Raw genomic sequence first — 18,218 nt, 5'->3', positions numbered from 1 at the left:
ATGCAGGAACCACTTGGTTAAATTTTATGGTCTGTGTTATATAGGAGGGCAGACTAAGATGACCATAGGAATGTAGGGCTGCAGGGTACTTCACTAAATTATCTAATCCATTCACCATGCGTAGGAAGGATTAAATACACCTATGGTCACTGTTGTCCTTTCTGGCTACTAAATCTATGATTCTATAGGTGTGGGAGAGTAATTCAGCTTTCTTGACTTATCTAATCTTGATCTTTTTGCTGAGCGTACCAACTAAGGCCAGTTTGCTATGTGTACATTCAGCTGCTACAAACTAGGCTGAGAACACCCACGTGCTTCACACAGACTACAAAAGAGCATCCCATGTTCGTGATTTTTATCCACCACCAACATGGTCCAGATTTCAACCAATTATGAACTAAAGATGAAATGGCCTGTAACCTCTTTGCAACTCCAGTTCCCCACAACTTTATTTACTGATTTTTACCGAATGCTTGTTGAATGAAGCTGCTGCACTGGCTGCAATGTGTGTGTGACTGTCTTGTCTTTTATGGATTGCATTTAGTGTCTCATGCAGTAAATAGTTTGCAGACTAAATTCCATTAAGATGTTTTACTCCAAAAGTGTGATCAGTTAATAGAATCATGAAATTATTTAAAACATGTTACGAACCATAACAAAAAAGACACCGATTTTTAACAGTTCTTTTTTAACAATGTTATAAATTATTTTGAAGGTCTTAAAAGAGAATTATTCTCAAAACTTTTATGCCATGGAATTGGTCAGTTTTAGTTTTAAAAAAACTAAATTACCAAATACGTCAATGCTTCTTTGAAATACCAGGGCACAGCATTATTTGTACGTCTAGCTGCTAGGTTCTGAAAGTGGGGCAGTAATCACTGGTAATCCCTAGGTATTTAAGATTATCATGGAATAATACTAGAAATAGCTTAGCAAATGATTTAAGAATACTTCAGACTGTAATTATGTGCAGATAAAGGTCCCTGGATAAAATTTTCCTAATATGGTTAGAAGTGTATAAAACAGTAACAGCCTTATTGTGGGGCACTCCTAATCCTATTTTGCGTAATTTGGTTGGGAAAGTGGCAGCATGTTACCCTCCGATTTAATTTATATGTAATCAGTATCTTGCTAATAGGATTTTTCCACTGAACAATAGGATACACAGGCAGTATGTGAAAGAAGGGTCAAGGAAAAAGGGAGAGTCTGCACATATCAAAGGGGCAAAAACCATCCTGAATTTGCACCTGTTTGACAAATGAAGAAAGTAGACACACTCTATAAAAAGTCAACATGCATAAAGTCTTCTACCTCTTCTTGATATCCAACCTCTTTAAATGTTTCCTTTATGACAGGGTCCCCACTACTAATCCCTACCTCAATCCTTTGTCGTCTCAGTCATCTCACCATTAAGGCAACACCCACTGAGAGGAAGTTTGATACAGCCACTCTCTCCCTTTGTAAAAAGAAGAGTTCTCTTGTGTTTAGGAACTGGACTGGGACTCAATCAGGAATCAATGCCCAGCTCTGCCAAAGGCTTATTGGGTGACCATGGGCAAATCTCTCTGTGCCTCAGTCCTCTATCTGTGAAATGGGAATAATAATATTCCCTTTGTCTCTCTCATTTAGTTAGATTATAAACTGTTTGGGACCGGGGCTGTTTTTGACTATGTACTTGTGCAGTGCCAAGCACAAGGGGGTGCTGATCTAGGCTGATGCCTCTCAGTTCTACCATAATATCAGCACAAACAATCACTGCTGAATTAATGTTCGCCATGAATCACCAACATATGCAAGGTCACTAATGACACTACAGAGAGTTTTCCTGTACACGGTAGCCACTGTTACAGCCGAGTAAATACTGCCCACCCACCCCTCCCCAAAAAAGTGCACACAAACTTTCAGCTTCAAGAAGACTACTCAGCTTCACCATGTTCATGTCTCTTTTCATTTCCTATTTACAGAATAGCTGTTCTTCACTGAGCATGTCATAGTTCAGGGCAACTGCTTCTGTATTTCCCCTCAGTGGCCCAGCAAGGGCACAAACACTCAGGCTTTCGCCTCCCCTGGCTGTCGCCTCTCATGGGTGGAACCACATTTCTCATTCCCTTCTGACCAGGGATATTTCCAAGATGCAGAGTTCCCAAATCCCTGCCTTCACTGTGGTATTCCCAGCAGAGACACACTGCCCAGGCAGGCCTGCTTGCTTTCTCTGCAGAGATGGTAAACAGTGTGACTGCCTATAATTATAGGTACCACACAGCTCTTTTTATGCCAGGGGCGAGCAAACTTTTTGACCCGAGGGCCACATCGGCGTTGCGCAACTGTATGGAGGGCTGGGTAGGGAAGGCTGTGCCTCCCCAAACAGCCTGGCCCCCGCCCCCATCCACCCCCTCCCACTTCCCGCCCCCCTCAGAACCCCTGACTCATGCAACCACCCCTGCTCCTTGATCCCTGACCGCCCCCTCCCAGGACCCCCCACCCCTAACCGCCCCCTGGAACCCCACCCCCATCCAACTCCCCCTGCTCCCCGTCCCAACTGCCCCCCCCCCAGAACCTCTGCCCCATCCAACCGCCCCCTGCTCCCTGTCCCCTGACTGCCCCTCAGGACCCCCTGCCCCTTAGCCAACCCACTCTGCTCCCCGCCCCCTTACCATGCTGGAGCCAGCCACGCCTCCATGCTGCCCGACAGTAGCGGCGGGCCAGAGTGCTGCCCGCGCAGCAGTATGACTGCGGGAGAGGGGCGACAGCAGGGGAGGGGCCGGGGACTAGCCTCCCCAGCCGGGAGCTCAGGGTCCGGGCAGGACAGTCCCGCGGGCCGTATGTGGCCCATGGACCGTAGCTTGCCCACCTCTGTTTTATGCAAACCTATTTTAATCTTAAGGTAAAAGCACTACAGAGAAAATGTATTAAAATAATAAATGAACCTAGATGCAGACTAACATGCTTACCAGAGATCACCCCAACCCTAAGGGGCTCTGGTAGGAGCAGTCCTTCAACACCCACCCACAGGGTTTCCTTGTGGCTTCAAGTTCATTACAGCTTCAGCTCAGAACTAGCATCCAGTCTTACAGGGCCTCAGTATGCCAGGTCCTGCCAACCCTCCCCTAAGGACTGGGGACTTCTCTGGACTAGGGGTCCTGTCCATTTGCTGGATTAGAAAGAAGGCACTGAGCCTGTTTACAATCAGGCTATTATCCAAAAATCCTTCCTCTGTCTGTTGGTCCCTGGACAATCCTATCGGAACTAGCATATGCAAACCTCTCTGGGGTGGGACTCCAAAGGGCTGGTAACCCAAGGAATTACATAGCATCCTCCTTGTCCCAGAATAGTTACATACAATTCCGTAATAACACATAACCAATTGCATTTTTAATACAGTGGACCCCAAAAGTACTAAAACTAACTGAACAGGGTTTAACTTTATTGAATTAAGTTTACCTCAATTCCATAAGGTTTGTGCAGGATGGTGCAGGATATTGTCAGATGGCCACAGGCCAAACTTGCGAAGGCCTTACACTCAACCCAATGGGGTTTCTCAGTTTAATCTGTATGTATGTACATAATGCCATAATTTCTGAATGCCCCATCCAACCAATTCCAGAATTTCAGGGAATGCTCACGGCATCAGTGGCCAGAACCCTGTTGATTTGGAGAAAATTGGAAACCCAAAAGGGGGGGAATGGAAGACACATGAAGCCCCTTGAAAATGCTTTAGTGCAGCCACAGCCTCAAGCACCTCTGCAATTGCCTATAGATCAAAGAAAACTGGTTAATGACACCCATCAATGCCTTCCAACATAACAGTACTCCTATCTCATCTCTGGCTTCAAGGTACTGAGTTTGGTAAGTTTATGGAGAGGATGGTATGATGACCCTGCCTACAATGGCACATGGGCCCCCTGTGACTTCTAGTAGGAAATATCCCCAATGGCCGGATATGGGACACTAGACGGGGAGTTGTGATTGCAGAGCCATTGGCCATTATCTTTGAAAACTCTTGGTGATCCAGGGAGGTCCTGGATGACTGGGAGAAGGCTAATGTAGTGCCCATCTTTAAAAAAGGGAAGGAGGAGGATCCGGGGAACTACAGGCCAATCAGCCTCACCTCAGTCCCTGGAAAAATCATGGAACAGGTCCTCAAGAAATCAATTTTGAAACACTTTGAGGAGAGGAAAGTGATCTGGAACAGTCAGTATGAATTCACCAAGGACAACTCATGCCTGACTAACCTAATTGCCTTCTATGATGAGATAACTGGCTCTGTAGATGAGGGGAAAGCAGTGGACATGTTATTACTTGACTTTAGCATAACTTTTGATATGGTCTCCCACAGTATTCTTGCCAGCAAGTTAAAGAAGTATGGGCTGGATGAATGGATTGCAAGGTGAATAGAAAGCTGGCTAGATCATCGGGCTCAACGGCTAGTGATCAATGGCTCCATGTCTAGTTGGCAGCTGGTATCAAGCGGAGTGCCACAAGGTTCAGTCCTGGGGCTGGTTTTGTTCAATATCTTCATTAATGATCTGGAGGATGGCATGGATTGCACCCTCAACAAGTTTGCAGATGACACTAAACTGGGAGGAGTGGTAGATACTCTGGAGGGTAGGGATAGGATACAGAGGGATGTAGACAAATTAAAGGACTGGCCCAAAATAAATCTGATGAGGTTCAACAAGGACAAGTGCAGAGTCCCACACTTAGGACGGAAGAATCCCATGCACCGCTACAGACTAGGGACCGAGTGGCTAGGCAGCAATTCTGCAGAAAAGGATCTAGGGGTTACAGTGGACAAGAAGCTGGATAGGAGTCAACAGTGTGTCCTTGTTGCCAAGAAGGCTAACAGCATTTTGGGCTGTATAAGTAGGAGCATTGCCAGCAGATCGAGGGACATGATCATTCCCCTCTATTCGGCATTGGTGAGGCCTCATCTGGAGTACTGTGTCCAGTTTTGGGCCCCACGCTACAAGAAGGATGTGGAAAAATTGGAAGGAGTCCAGTGGAGGGCAACAAAAATGATTAGGGGGCTGGAGCACATGACTTATGAGGAGAGGCTGAGAGAACTGGAATTATTTAGTCTGCAGAAGAGTGAGGGGGGATTTGATAGCTGCTTTCAACTACCTGAAAGGGGGTTCCAAAGAGGATGGATCTAGACTGTTCTCAGTGGTAGCAAATGACAGAACAAGGAGTAATGGTCTCAAGTTGCAGTGGGGGAGGTTTAGGTTGGATATTAGGAAAAACCTTTCCACAAGGAGGTTGGTGAAGCACTGGAATGGGTTACCTAGGGAGGTGGTGAAATCTCCTTCCTTAGAGGTTTTTAAGTCAGATTTGAGAAAGCCCTGGCTGGGATGATTTAGTTGGGGACTGGTCCTGCTGTGAGCAGGGGGTTGGACTAGGTGACCTCCTGAAGTCCCTTCCAACCCTGATATTCTATGAGTTACTACAGTGAATTCTTTCCCAGGTGTCTGGCTGGTGGGTCTTGCTGACATACTCAAGGTCTAACCGATCGCCATATTTGGAGTCAGAAAGGAATTTCCCCCCAGGTCAGCTTGGCAGAGAGCCGGGGGCGGGGGATGGGGGGGGGTTGCCTTCCTCTACAGCATGGGGCACAAGTCACTCTCAGACTTAAACTAGAGTGAATGGTGGGTTCTCTGTAACTTGAAGTCTTTATGATTTATGAACTTCAGTATCTCAGAAGTCTATTACAGAAGTAGATGGGTGAAGTTCTGTGGCCTGTAATATGCAGGAGGTCAAACTAGATAATCACAAAGGCCCCTTCTTTAAAGTCAATGAGGCTATGCCCATCCTCCCAATAGAGTTTAACACCCTGGATTACTTCTCTCCTGGGCAGAAATCAGCACAATGGGAAGGGGAAACAGGAGGAGAGCATGGGGGCTTGTACAGTGCCCTTAGAATATGGGGGACCTGATGTGGGGACACAGGAGCAAACAGCATCTAGCATCAGGGGAAGGAAGGAAGGGGGGAATGAGGGACGCTGGAATGTAGGACAGGGTGCCACAGAGCCCCTGACATTGTGGTAAATGGAAGGAAGACAAGCCTCTGTCATGGAGTAACAAGGGTTCACACAGACCCACTGCCATGGAGGAAGAATGTGGGAGGGGCGGTCACAAAGAATCCTTGCCACCGAAGAAACAATGGGGGACCTGGTAGAGGAGGAGGGGGATTGGGGTAAAACAGAACACAGGGTGGGGGAGAGATTGGGGTGGGGGAGTTGCAGTGAGTCCATGAGTGGGATGGGAGAGTGGCACACAGGGAGCTTGTGAGGCAGGGAATGGAGGAATGCAAGGAGTCCCTGGAGCATGCAATAAGCTTGGCCTAAAGAAGTTTTGAAGTATGCACCCCCTAGTGTAAATACCTGTGTTATCATGCAAACAAGGGAACTTCTGCGCTAACAGGGAGTATTCACTACTTGCTGTTATCAACTATTTGCGAGTCATTGGTCATTTGTTCTGCTTTTAAGAAGTTTAATTATCCAATCAGGGACGAAAAACCATTGTTTGTGTTTTAGGTGGGCACTCATACACACCCTACGAATAACGAATAGTCAAGCTGAACAGCTTGCAAACAACTCAGACTGACACTTATTTACACACAAAAATAACAGGTAGTGCATGGATCAGAAAAACTATATGTGAACAGAAAGAAAGGCTACATAAAATTGGCTATTTTATTCACAGCAAATAATTTGGCTCGTTTTGGCCACTAAAACAAACCCATAGTCTATGTGATCAAGATTCAGAAAGTAATTACAGTTATATCATATGCAGGATGTCTCTCTACGATTAGATCATCAGTTTCACTGTCTAATACTTGAATTAGAGAACAGAGAGGTCAGGGAGAGGGGGCATGGCACTAGAGTCATGCAAAGACGTCAACGTGAAACTAACACTCAAAACCCGCCTATTTTCGAGTCAGAGGAGCTGCCATGAACATACTGGGGTCTTTAGAAAAATATAACAGAGTAATGTGGATTTATTATAAAGAAAATAATTCATTATAATAAAAATAATATTTTGAGAAATTACATGTAAATTATATTTTGCCAGGAAGCAAAAACTGACAATCAAATAGAAATGCTTTGAAGGGTCATTATGGCAGCACAGATGTGCTTCTGTCACATTTCACTTCAACTCATCCTTCTCAAGTTGCTCTAAAATAGATAATCAAATCAGAACATTTAGCAGCAGGATATCGGCCTTTCCAAAGAGCCTGGTCAGCAAAACAATTGCTCCTAAAAAATAGTTCTTGGAAACTGAAAGAGCTGAACACAGTTTCAAAGAAATTTGTTTGCTCAAATTGAAGCTGAGTGAAACTACTTATGTGCATTTTCTGGTGGGAGTTGATCAACTACCCTACTGCCAACAAATCAGTTTTTTTCTTTTTGACAAGCCCTCTGTACTGCTTACCATGAGCATTTCATGGAATTAGACTGAAGTTCAAAGTCAGGGCAGAATGTGCAGTTCTCAGAATATCAAATAATTTGTCTGCTGGGAGAAATCAAGTGCTCCAAACTATCACTTTAAAAACTGTGTGGAAAGTGCTTCTGTAAAAGCAAACTTTGCATACAGGATACAATCTCTTTTGATTTATGTCAATGAATGTGTATACAGTAATGACTTCTGTGCACGTTAGACATGAAGGCTTTTATTTCCAAAGAATCTGAGGGAATAGGCACCCAACTCTTTTTGAAAGTCAATGGGAATTTGATGCCTCAGCTTACTCAGGACCCTTTGAAAATACTAGCCTAAAATTCTGCATCTCTGGAGGCGTTGCCATTATAACCTTCTGTTGGAGTAGTTTTATCATAATTCACTCATTAAAAATTGCTTCAGACTGAAATCAATAATAAACTACATTTATTTTAAGTTGAATTAGGAGTTTCAGAAGCTTTTTGTCAATTGAAAAATGGGCTTATTTTGGTCTTTGCCCTGCTACTGTGCAATATTTTGCAGGGTGTGTTAGGATGTTGTGCTATAGTGCCTGGTGAGTAGTACATGTTACCAGAGTATTCGCACTGATGCAGGCAAATGGCTGCTGCCTGTCCACAGCTCAGCTGGATGGATCCTAGCTGAACTGCAGACAGGTGTGATTGGAAGCATGACTTGTGGCAGCCCTGAATGAAATACCTAGCTATTCTAATACCTAGCTTATCTGAATATTCTTTAACCTGTTCTTTCCCTTTTTGGCTTGCAGTCCTTCCCCCTTTGTTGTACATATTTATTGTGTTAAGTATCTGGTCGCAATTAACATTTCTAGTGGAGACTGAATCAAGATAGGTATTAAATACCTGAGCCTTTTGGATGTCATCAGTTATTAACTCTCCTTCCCTGCTAAATTAGAGGACCTTTATTTTCCTTCATCTTTCTTTTGTTCCTCCTCTTATTGCCTTTTCATGTCCCTTGCTAGGTGTAATTCATTTTGTGCCTTAGCTTTTCAGATTTTGTCCCTACATGCTTGTGCTATTCTTTTGTACTCCTTAGCAATTTGTCCATGTTTCCACTTTTTGTCAGATTCCTTTTTTATTTTCAGGTTATTAAAGAACTGCTGATGGAGCCATATCAGTGTCTTACCATCCTTTGGATCTTTCCTTTGGATCAGGATAGTTTGAAGTTGTAGAAAAGCCTCATCCACCTCCTTTTCCTGATTTGGTGGTGTATAATAGACGCTATCATGACATCACCCTTATTTTTTCCCATTTTATCTTTACTCAGAGACTTTCAACTGGTCTGCCTCTCACCTCTTTCTGGACCTCAAAACAAGCAACACCGCCTCCCTTTTTTCCCCTCTCTATCCTTCCTGAAAAAGTTGTACCTCTCTTAACCAGTATTCCAGTCATGAGATTTATTCCACCAAGTCTCTGATGTCATGTAGGCACTACTTCTGTTCTTTTTCCTTTGGTTGTTCTTTTAATTATAAAGGTCATTGTGACTGAAAGCATACAGTTGTGCTAGTTCTACGGAAAATTTAGATGTCTCTGTTTATTGCTCCTGGCTGGAAAAGGAAACAAAGCTGAATAAAAAAAGAAGTGGCTCGAGACAAAAAAAGCATCCTTTAAAAATTGCATGTTAAATCCTACCAAGGAAAATAGAAAGGAGCATAAACGCTGACAGGTCAAATGTAAAAGTATAGTTGGGCAGGCCAAAAAAGAATTTGAAGAGAAACAAGCCAAAGACACAAAAACTAACAGAACAATAAATGTTAGGTACATCAGAAGCAGGAAGCCTGCCAAACAGTCAATGGGACCAATGAATGATTGAGGTGCTGAAGGAGTACTCAAGGAAGATAAAGCCATTGCAGAGAAACTAAATGAATTCTTTGCATTAGTCTTCACTGCAGAGGATATGAGGGAGATTCCCACACTTGAGCCATTCTTTTTAGATGACAAATCTGAGGAACTGTCCCATACTGAGATGTAAATAGAGGTGGTTTGGGCACAAATTGATAAATTAAACAGTAATAAGTCACCAAAACCAGATGGTATTCCCCCAAGTATTCAGAAAGAACTCAAATATGAAATTGCACAACTACTAACTGTGATATATAACATATCAGCTGCTGTACTACCTGACTGGAGGATAGCTAATATGACATCAATTTTTAAAAAAAAGACTCCAGAGGCAATCCTGGAAATTATGGGCTGGTAATCCCAATAAGCCTAACGTCACCACCAGGCAAATTGGCAGAAACTATATTATCAGAGACATAGATGAACACAATTTGTAGGGAAGAGTCAATACTGCTTTTGAAAAGGGAAATCATGCCTCACCAATCTATTAGGATTCTTTGAGGGTGTCAACAAGCAGGATCTGGTCTATACAGTGCAGTTGGACTTTCAGAAAGCCTTTGAGGTTCCTCACCGAAAGCTTTTAAGCAAAGTAAGCAGTCATGGCATAAGAGGGAAGGTCCTCTCAAGGATCAGTAACTGGTTAAAAGACAGAAAACAAAGAGTAGGAATAAATGGTCAGTTTTCAGAATGGAGAGAGGTAAACAGTGGTGTCCCCCAAGGGTCTGTACTGGGACCAGTTCTATTCAACATATTCAGAAAAAGGGGTGAGGTGGCAAAATTTGCAGACAAAACAAAATTACTCAAGATAGTTAAAAGTCCAAGCAGACTGCGAAGAGTTACAAAGGGATCTCACAAAACCGGGCAATTGGGCAACAAATGGCAAATGAAGTTCAATGTTGATAAGTGCAAAGTAATGCACATTGGAAAACATAATCCCAACTGCACATACAAAATGATGGGATCTAATTTAGCCACTATCACTCAAGAAAAAGGTGTTGGAGTCATTGTGGATAGTTCTCTGAAAACATCCACTCAATGTGAAGCAGCAGTCAAAATAGTTAACAGAATGTTAGGAACCATTAGGAAATGAATTGATAATAAGACAGAAAATATCATAATGCCACTATATCAGGGGTGGGCAAACTTTTTGGCCTGAGGGCCACATCGGGGTTCCGAAACTGTATGGAGGGCCGGGTATGGAAGGCTGTGCCCTATCCGCCCCCTCCCACTTTCCACCCCCTGACTGCCCCCCTCAGAACCCTAGACCCATCCAACCCTGCTCCTTATCTCCTGACCACCCCCTCCTGGGACCCCTCACCCCTAACTGCACCCCCGGGACCCCACCCCCTATCTATGCCCCTCTGCTCCCTGTCCCCTGACTGTCTCGACCCCTATCCACACCCCTGCCCCCTGTCAGGCCCCCTGGGACTCCCACGTCTATCCAACCCCTCCCCCCCGTTCCCTAGCCTCTGTTTGACAGAAGCTGGGAATGGGCAACAGGGGATGGATAATTTGATGATTACCTGTTTTGTTCATTCCCTCTGAAACACCTGTAATTGGCCACTGTCAGAAGACAGGATACCGGGCTAGATAGATCATTGGCCTGACCCAGTAATGTCATTCTTACACTCTTGATGAAAAAAGGTGAACTACACCACCAACTGTTTTATGGGGAAAGAATTACATCCAATCACATTTTCCCTGCCCTACCTCCCCCCACCACAAAAAAAAAAAATCAACACATTCTGTGAACATTACTGGGACTTAGATCCACATCCGTCTCAAAAAAGGAGTTTTCAGCACTGTCCCATTGTGCTTAGTAAGTAAAAGCTGTTTTATCAGGTGTGTTGCGAGAAGGGGGTATGCCAATAAATGAAAAATGCCGGTTAACTAAGAGGGAAGGAGTTTGGGTGTGGGAGGGAGTGCGGGGCTGCAGGGCAGGACGCTGGACGCGGGGGGCACTCATCTCAGGCGGCTCCCTGCAAGCGGTAACTTATCCTGGCTGCTCTTAGGTGGAGGTGTGGCAGAGGGCTCCGCGCACTGCCCCCACCCCACCCATGAATTTGGTCTGGGGAAAAGCTGTCCTAGGTTCTCTGAAGTTCTTTTGAACCTTCATTCCTGCAGAAGAGAGAAGCTGAGGAATTTTCACTCATTAAGAGCAAAGATGGCTTTTTTGTTCACAAACCACAATGCAAATTCCTTCATTTACATATATTCTGCACCTATTCTAGAGAACTAGGAGACATGTAATGTTTATGAAATTCATCTAAGATCTTTCCATGCCAGATTCTGATGGTATATATGCAGCCTGGTATTTCCTCATCACTGAATATGTTAGTTTTCTGTTCAATATTCACATTTGACTTTCATTATAAAAGGATTCATGTACAGATTTGCAAAGTAGGAGGTTTATGTGATGAGAATCAATTGGATTCCTAGTCAAAAAGTGTCTCTAATTCTACTAACATAACTGAAGAAGTTTTTTTCTGACATATCATTTAATGGTACCTCTTATAAATGGATGGCTGAAGGAGGATGGTTTCTTTCATTCCTTTATGGGCTTTAATGCTTCTTAATTTACAATATTTTGCTTTATTATACAAATATGGTTAATCAATATTGCTTCCTTTTCTAACAGATATTTCTTGATAACCCTACGAGTCGTTGCAACACACAACCCCACAAGCATTCCTTCTTCCCAGATCAGCAACAATGAGTGCAAATGAGATTAGAGATTGCTACTTTCTTAAAAGTAGGGTGATGCCATCTACTGATGGAGGCATTATATGCATTTCTCATTACAACATGTATATTCAGTTTCTAAAAAGGCTCCCTTTGAAAGCAAACTTTCTTTCCAGTAGAAGTATTTAGTTAGATGAGACAAATATAAATTAAATGTCTTCGTAAGAAAAATTTTCTTTACTGTTCTTTACTGTTTGCTTGTTCACCTGCACATCTACCAATGTGATATATGCCATCATGTGCCAGCAATGCCCCTCTGCCATGTACATTGGCCAAACCAGACAGTCTCTACGCAAAAGAATAAATGGACACAAATCAGACGTCAAAACTTATAACATTCAAAAACCAGTCAGAGAACACTTCAATCTCTTTGGTCACTCGATTACAGACCTAAAAGTGGCAATTCTTCAACAAAATAACTTCAAAAACAGACTCCAACAAGAGACTGCTGAATTGGAATGAATTTGCAAACTGGATACAATTAATTTAGGCTTGAATAAAGACTGGGAGTGGATGTGTCATTACACAAAGTAAAACTATTTCCCCATGTTTAAATCACCCCGCCCACCCCACTGTTCCTCAGACGTTCTTGTCAACTGCTGGAAATGGCCCACCTTGATTATCACTACAAAAGGTTCCCTTCCCCTACCCCCTTCCCCGCCTGCTCTCCTGCTGGTAATAGCTCACCTTACTGATCACTCTGGTTACAGTGTGTATGCTAACACCCATTGTTTCGTGTTCTCTGTGTATATAAATCTCCCCACTGTATTTTCCACTGCATGCATCCGATGAAGTGAGCTGTAGCTCACAAAAGCTTATGCTCAAATAAATTTGTTAGTCTCTAAGGTGCCACAAGTACTCCTTTTCCTTTTGCGGATAAGACTAACACGGCTGCTACTCTGAAACCTGTTCATAACCAAGTTGCCTTCACTGACATTATTCTGCTCATAAACAGATCTCTTCATAATTTCTTCTCAGAGTGAATTACTGAGCAGATTGACAAACTGAGCAAGGAGAAGCAAAGATGTAAATTACTATGATTCGTTATTATACTCGCACAAAAAAATATGCATCTTTAATAGCTGAGAGAAACCAGGAACGCTTCCACTTGATGCATTACACAAGTTACAATCATGGCCATGCCTAGGTAGTCACACATGCCCACACACTTCACCTCTAATCTGAATTTAAATCCTCCACCTCCTGCCCTCAAGCATCGTAATTTACATTGTGTGCATGTGTTTACTTGCACGTGCGTGGTAGTGTCTGTCAGGTAATTTTGCTAATCGTCTGGCTCCTGAAATAAGAATACTATGCCCATATTGCACATTTTCTCTATTTTATTGACCCATCAAAAAGAGATGCTGTACTTGGGACCAGAGCATATTCTTTTTCTTAAAATAAATAAAAATAAAATACCTCCCACACACTCTTCTTACAAACAAAAGATCTGAACTTCACCTCGCTTTGGTGTCACACCTAATAAGAAGAGAGAAACTCTGTTAAAGTCACACACAAAATGGCTGAAATTAACATCACTGATCGTGAGCTGATGGCTGTAATATACTACAGTATATACGTTTGTTTTAAGCTTTTGCCTGAGATTATGGAACACAAACAGCATTTTTCAAACACACAGACCTAACAACCCAAACTACAACAGGAATTAAACACTAACTCATATATGTAAGGAACACTCTCAGATTACCTTACAAACGGGGATGCTAGGCAGACTGAAAATTTTGAGGCCTATGGTCGAAAAGCACTCTGAGTGTGAGAACTGCTGATTGCTAAAACTGATAAGTGACCACGATAATATTTTCACACATTTGGCTTCCAGCCTCTCTTGATACCACTGTTTTTTAGTATGGTTTCTGTTAGAGAGGCACACAAACAACTGCAGCCCTTACCAAGCTCTTCTTGAATAAATAGGCAATACACCTACCTGGTACGCAATTAGAGGGGACCAGAGCAGACCAAATTCATCGCTAGCATAAATCCAAGCAAGTTAGTGAAGTTACTAGCAATGAATTTGGCTCAGGATGTCTGGAACTCTGTTTTCTGCCTCCTTTTCTCCCTCCCATTGTGACTTGCCCTTGTCATCACAGTCACATACTGGTAAATTTGCATTCCTGTTGTGACTCTGAATTTAATTCCCCAACTGGGATTCAGTGGCAGAGAACAGCGAGATTGTGAGCCCCCAGCCTGTTTCATTCTGGCTGGACAGATCCGCCCCAGGATCCAGCAGCCACACTCAGGTTGCTTAAAGCCACCTTTGACCCTTCCTGTCCCAGTCTTGTTTTGAACACAGCTCATATGGACCAGAGAAAGTAGCCCAATAACTTGCTCTAATTACTAGTTCTTACATTCTTTTAATTCTGGTCTGTTTACACAGAGCTGCTAATTATTAAATTATCACAGAGTTGAAAAATATGGGAACACCCCTGCCACTCTTACTGAATTCATCTCAAACCAGTGGAACTGCTTGCAACATAAGGAGTATGCCTGAAGCTTTGCCTGTTGGGCCCTACAGAGTAAATGTCTAGGCCAGGGGTGGCCAACCTGTGGCTCTGGAGCCACATGTGGCTCCTTGTATAGGCACTGACTCCAGGAGTGGAGCTACACGCGCCAACTTTCCAATGTGCCTGGGGTGCTCACTGCTCAACCCCTGATTCTGCCACAGGTCCAGCCCCCACTCTACCCCTTCCCATCCTCTCCCCTGAGCCTGCTGTGCCCTCACTCCTCTCCCCCTCCGCCCACCACCCTGAGCCTCCTGCACGCCATGAAACAGCTGACCCGGAGGTGCGGGAAGGGAGTGGGAGGCACTGATCGACAGAGCTGCCAGTGGGTGGGAGGTTCTGGGACCTGTGGTGGGGGGAGCTGATGGGAGGCTGCTGACATATTACTGTGCCTCTTTGGCAATGTACATTGGTAAATTCTGGCTCCTTCTCAGGCTCAGGTTGGCCACCCCTGGTCTATGCAGACAGATTTTCCAGAAAGAGCTGCATTCCTCTGTAAGCACCAAAATAAGAGGGCAGATCTTTCTAAAGATGTTGGTACACTGGGTATCACGTTCTTTTAAAATCTGGCTAGATGCATCCAATGGGAGCTTCTGAGTGATTAGCGCTTTTGAAAAACTGGCCCCTGTTTAACAGGGAGCGAAGGGCCTTGGAAAACCAGGTCCCGATTGTGGGTGCTGGGAATTTGGAAATCTGGCCCTGAGCTGTTTTGAAAAGCTGGCATATAAGGAAACCAACACCAAGCTTGAAATATAGTAGCACCTCTGGGGCAGGATGTGGCAGCCATACAATGGAATCAGTAACATTACAGCACAATTTAAGGACAGAAAGTGAAGAATACTGTACCCAGCTAAAATGAAAAGGAATTTAATTAGGTGGAGAGTAATTGGGAGGCACTCCTGCTCTTGTGAAAGTTGTCATGGGATCTTTATTTCAGGATTTGAATTTGGAGCCAAGCTTTGCACCTAACTATCCAGTTTCTTTTTCTGTTTGTTCTTGTAGTAAATATTATTATTAATAAATAAAATAATAAATAATATTAATAAATATTATTATTACCTCAATTTGTTGTCCTGGAAATGATTGACATCAGCAACTCACATTGTTTCACTTCAAGATCAAGTAAGAAGAGAAGATTGGGATAAGTGGAGAAAAACGATTTAAGTTAGACACACATTCCTTACGAGTAGCAAACTGGTACAAGAAGGTGTTAAAAATGTGTGTTTGATTAATAGATTTAAGGTCTAGGTAAAATCCTGGAATATTTTCCAAAATGTGAGTGTACCTCTTTGGGTATTGTCTATACAACCTGCAGCAGTGAGCCTTCCAGCCCGGTTCAACAGATTCGCGCTTGAGGGGCTCGTGCTAGCTTTTGAAAAATAGCTGTGTAGACAGCCCTTTGAAGTTGTGGCTTGACCTGCAGCTCTGAAGCCTAGGGAGGGAGTGGGCTTCAGAGCCTAAGCTTCAACTTCTAAGCACTGTCTACACAGCTATTTTAAGAGCACTAGCATGAACCCCTCAAGACCGAATCTGCCAACCCAGGCTGGGAGGTTTGCTGCCATGAGCTGTGTAGACATAATAGCCTTGCAGACCTGACAAATCAGTGTGATAGCTAAAGTGTCAGTCACTAGACCCCCCCTACTTTAACACCACTTCTATTGCTTTGTGTTTACTGTTAAATTTCAGATCATTCCACCATTGTAAGAGTTCCAGCCAGGAACTCTCTGCCCTCTTACTCCTTCCTCTTTTGCAGATAAACTAAATATTTGGTACATCCATTGTTCCACTCATCAAAACTATTTCAGATGGCACATCTAAAAATGAATAGCATCAATTCCTAAAACAGAGCTATTGATCTAGATGAATTAGAGCTATGCTGTTGGTAAGTTACCTTAAGACTATAACTTCAAGCAATAAGATAGGTATTTGGTTTGGATAAGATGTCTCTCACATATGACCTATGTTTCTTTATTAGGTCCCAGATAAAGTTATGGCAGGATGCAAATTGTAAGGGAGAAAAAAAGAGATCAATTTTCAGGTCAGACACCCACCATTAACTCAGAGAATGATAATAAATAAGGTTATATGCATTAATTGGAGATGGCCAACCTCCAGAATTTGTATTCATACTAGTCCAATCTTCCCCAAAGGTTTGGGCGTGGAAAAGAACTTTCACTCATGTTATCATGCTAGGAGCCCTAAAGCCCAGTCATGAAAGTTTGGATCCAGGCTTTTGATTTGGGCCCAAGCTAGTACCAATATTTCTTTGTTCAGATTCTTCCCTTTATCCACCCATAGAAGACCCTGCTACCACACCATTTAGAGAATTCCGAGTCCTGAAAAAGAGAGGTACCGGTACTTTCTGTGCCTGTTTTACAATAAAAGTACACTGTAAACTCTTTAAATATTTCCATCACTTCAGCACACAGCAATACAGATTAATCTGCTAAAGATATGGCCTGTAAGAACTGAGCTAGCAGACTGAGGTAATGTGAATGCTTGGGTGTCCGGGAGATGGAGAAGGTGAATAGCAGAGTCTCTTGATTCATGACCATGCTAGATGACCATACTAAACTATTTAAAATTGCATGTTAGTTTAGGCTAATCTCAGCCTGTCTCTGGGACAAAATGTTTCTCACAGGAGGACAGGACTAAACAGGCAATATTTACTACAGTTTTGTTCTCAGGGACTCTTTCAGTGTAATTCTCATGTGCTGGCTAATAATGTGTTTGTCCAAAGCCATAACTTTCAGTGGATAGCAAAGAAATAAACTTAAAGTGCTCACAATTCTGTATCATCTTCTGGCCAGTGATCTCAAAACACTTTTTGAACTAATGAATTTAACTTCACACCTCCCTTGTGAGGTTGGTAAAAACTGCTGTCCGTGTTCACCATTCAAACATAACTACAATACCTTTGTAAAAATCAATATTTCTCACCCATACTCCAGCACGACAGGACCCATAGTTAATTTAAACTGATTCACAACAAGATCGTTTTTAGCACTTGACAATCTTTAGCACTTGAGTCTCCTCCATTGCCTTTCATTTTTTTCATAGATATTACACCCCAGCACTTGGCTAGGGTTTCTATCACAAGAGAGGTTTCAGCTTACTCATGGCACAACCCTTGAAACAGTTGTGTGTGGCATAACCTGACTTGAATCAGTGCACACACCATAATCCTTTAACAGTTACAATTAAAATGGCCTCTCTCTTCAAAGAGGAATTCCAGCTCTACAATCCATGGGTCAGTGGAGATCCTGAACTTCTTGATACCTGAACTGTAAGCACTATTGTTGAGCAACAAATCTCTGTTGGGAGCTGTTTTCCCTGCAGGAGATAGTTGAGGGAGATTTAAATCACTCCCACCAAAATGATCAGTATTCCATAAGAAATTTTGTGAAGGAACTAGAGAAAAGCAATTTCTCCATTTCTGTGCTTTTTTATGAGTCAGTGACAGCAAGCGTCTGCATCGTTAAGGAGATCTTTCAGCACATAATACCTCAAACACCACACACAATTCTCTTGGGATGGAGAAAAACTTACTAGTTCTAACTCTCTGACTTCACAAAAAGAAGCTGAAGACGTCTGGAGAGGAGCAGGAAGCTCAGTTGCATTAAACATAATACATACTTACAGTCTTTGTT

The 18,218-nt window shown here is 43.1% G+C and overlaps 1 long non-coding RNA gene across 1 annotated transcript in view; it reads right to left on the bottom strand.

The window, feature by feature from the left end:
- LOC141988130 (uncharacterized) overlaps nucleotides 1-17,752 on the bottom strand; it is an 84,045-nt gene extending 66,293 nt beyond the window's left edge. Inside the window, exons 1-3 of the long non-coding RNA XR_012639666.1 lie at nucleotides 17,509-17,752; nucleotides 15,628-15,678; nucleotides 13,469-13,528 (exon numbers count right to left, since the gene is read on the bottom strand). This is a non-coding gene — a long non-coding RNA (uncharacterized LOC141988130). The remainder of the gene's footprint in view (nucleotides 1-13,468; nucleotides 13,529-15,627; nucleotides 15,679-17,508) is intronic.
- Between the last annotated feature and the right edge of the window lie 466 nt (nucleotides 17,753-18,218).

The sequence above is a fragment of the Natator depressus genome, chromosome 5 (assembly GCF_965152275.1).
Source record: "Natator depressus isolate rNatDep1 chromosome 5, rNatDep2.hap1, whole genome shotgun sequence".
Lineage (NCBI taxonomy): Eukaryota > Metazoa > Chordata > Testudines > Cheloniidae > Natator > Natator depressus.
The sequence above is the reverse complement of the archived record's forward strand: the minus strand, read 5'-3'. Positions and strand labels throughout refer to the sequence as shown.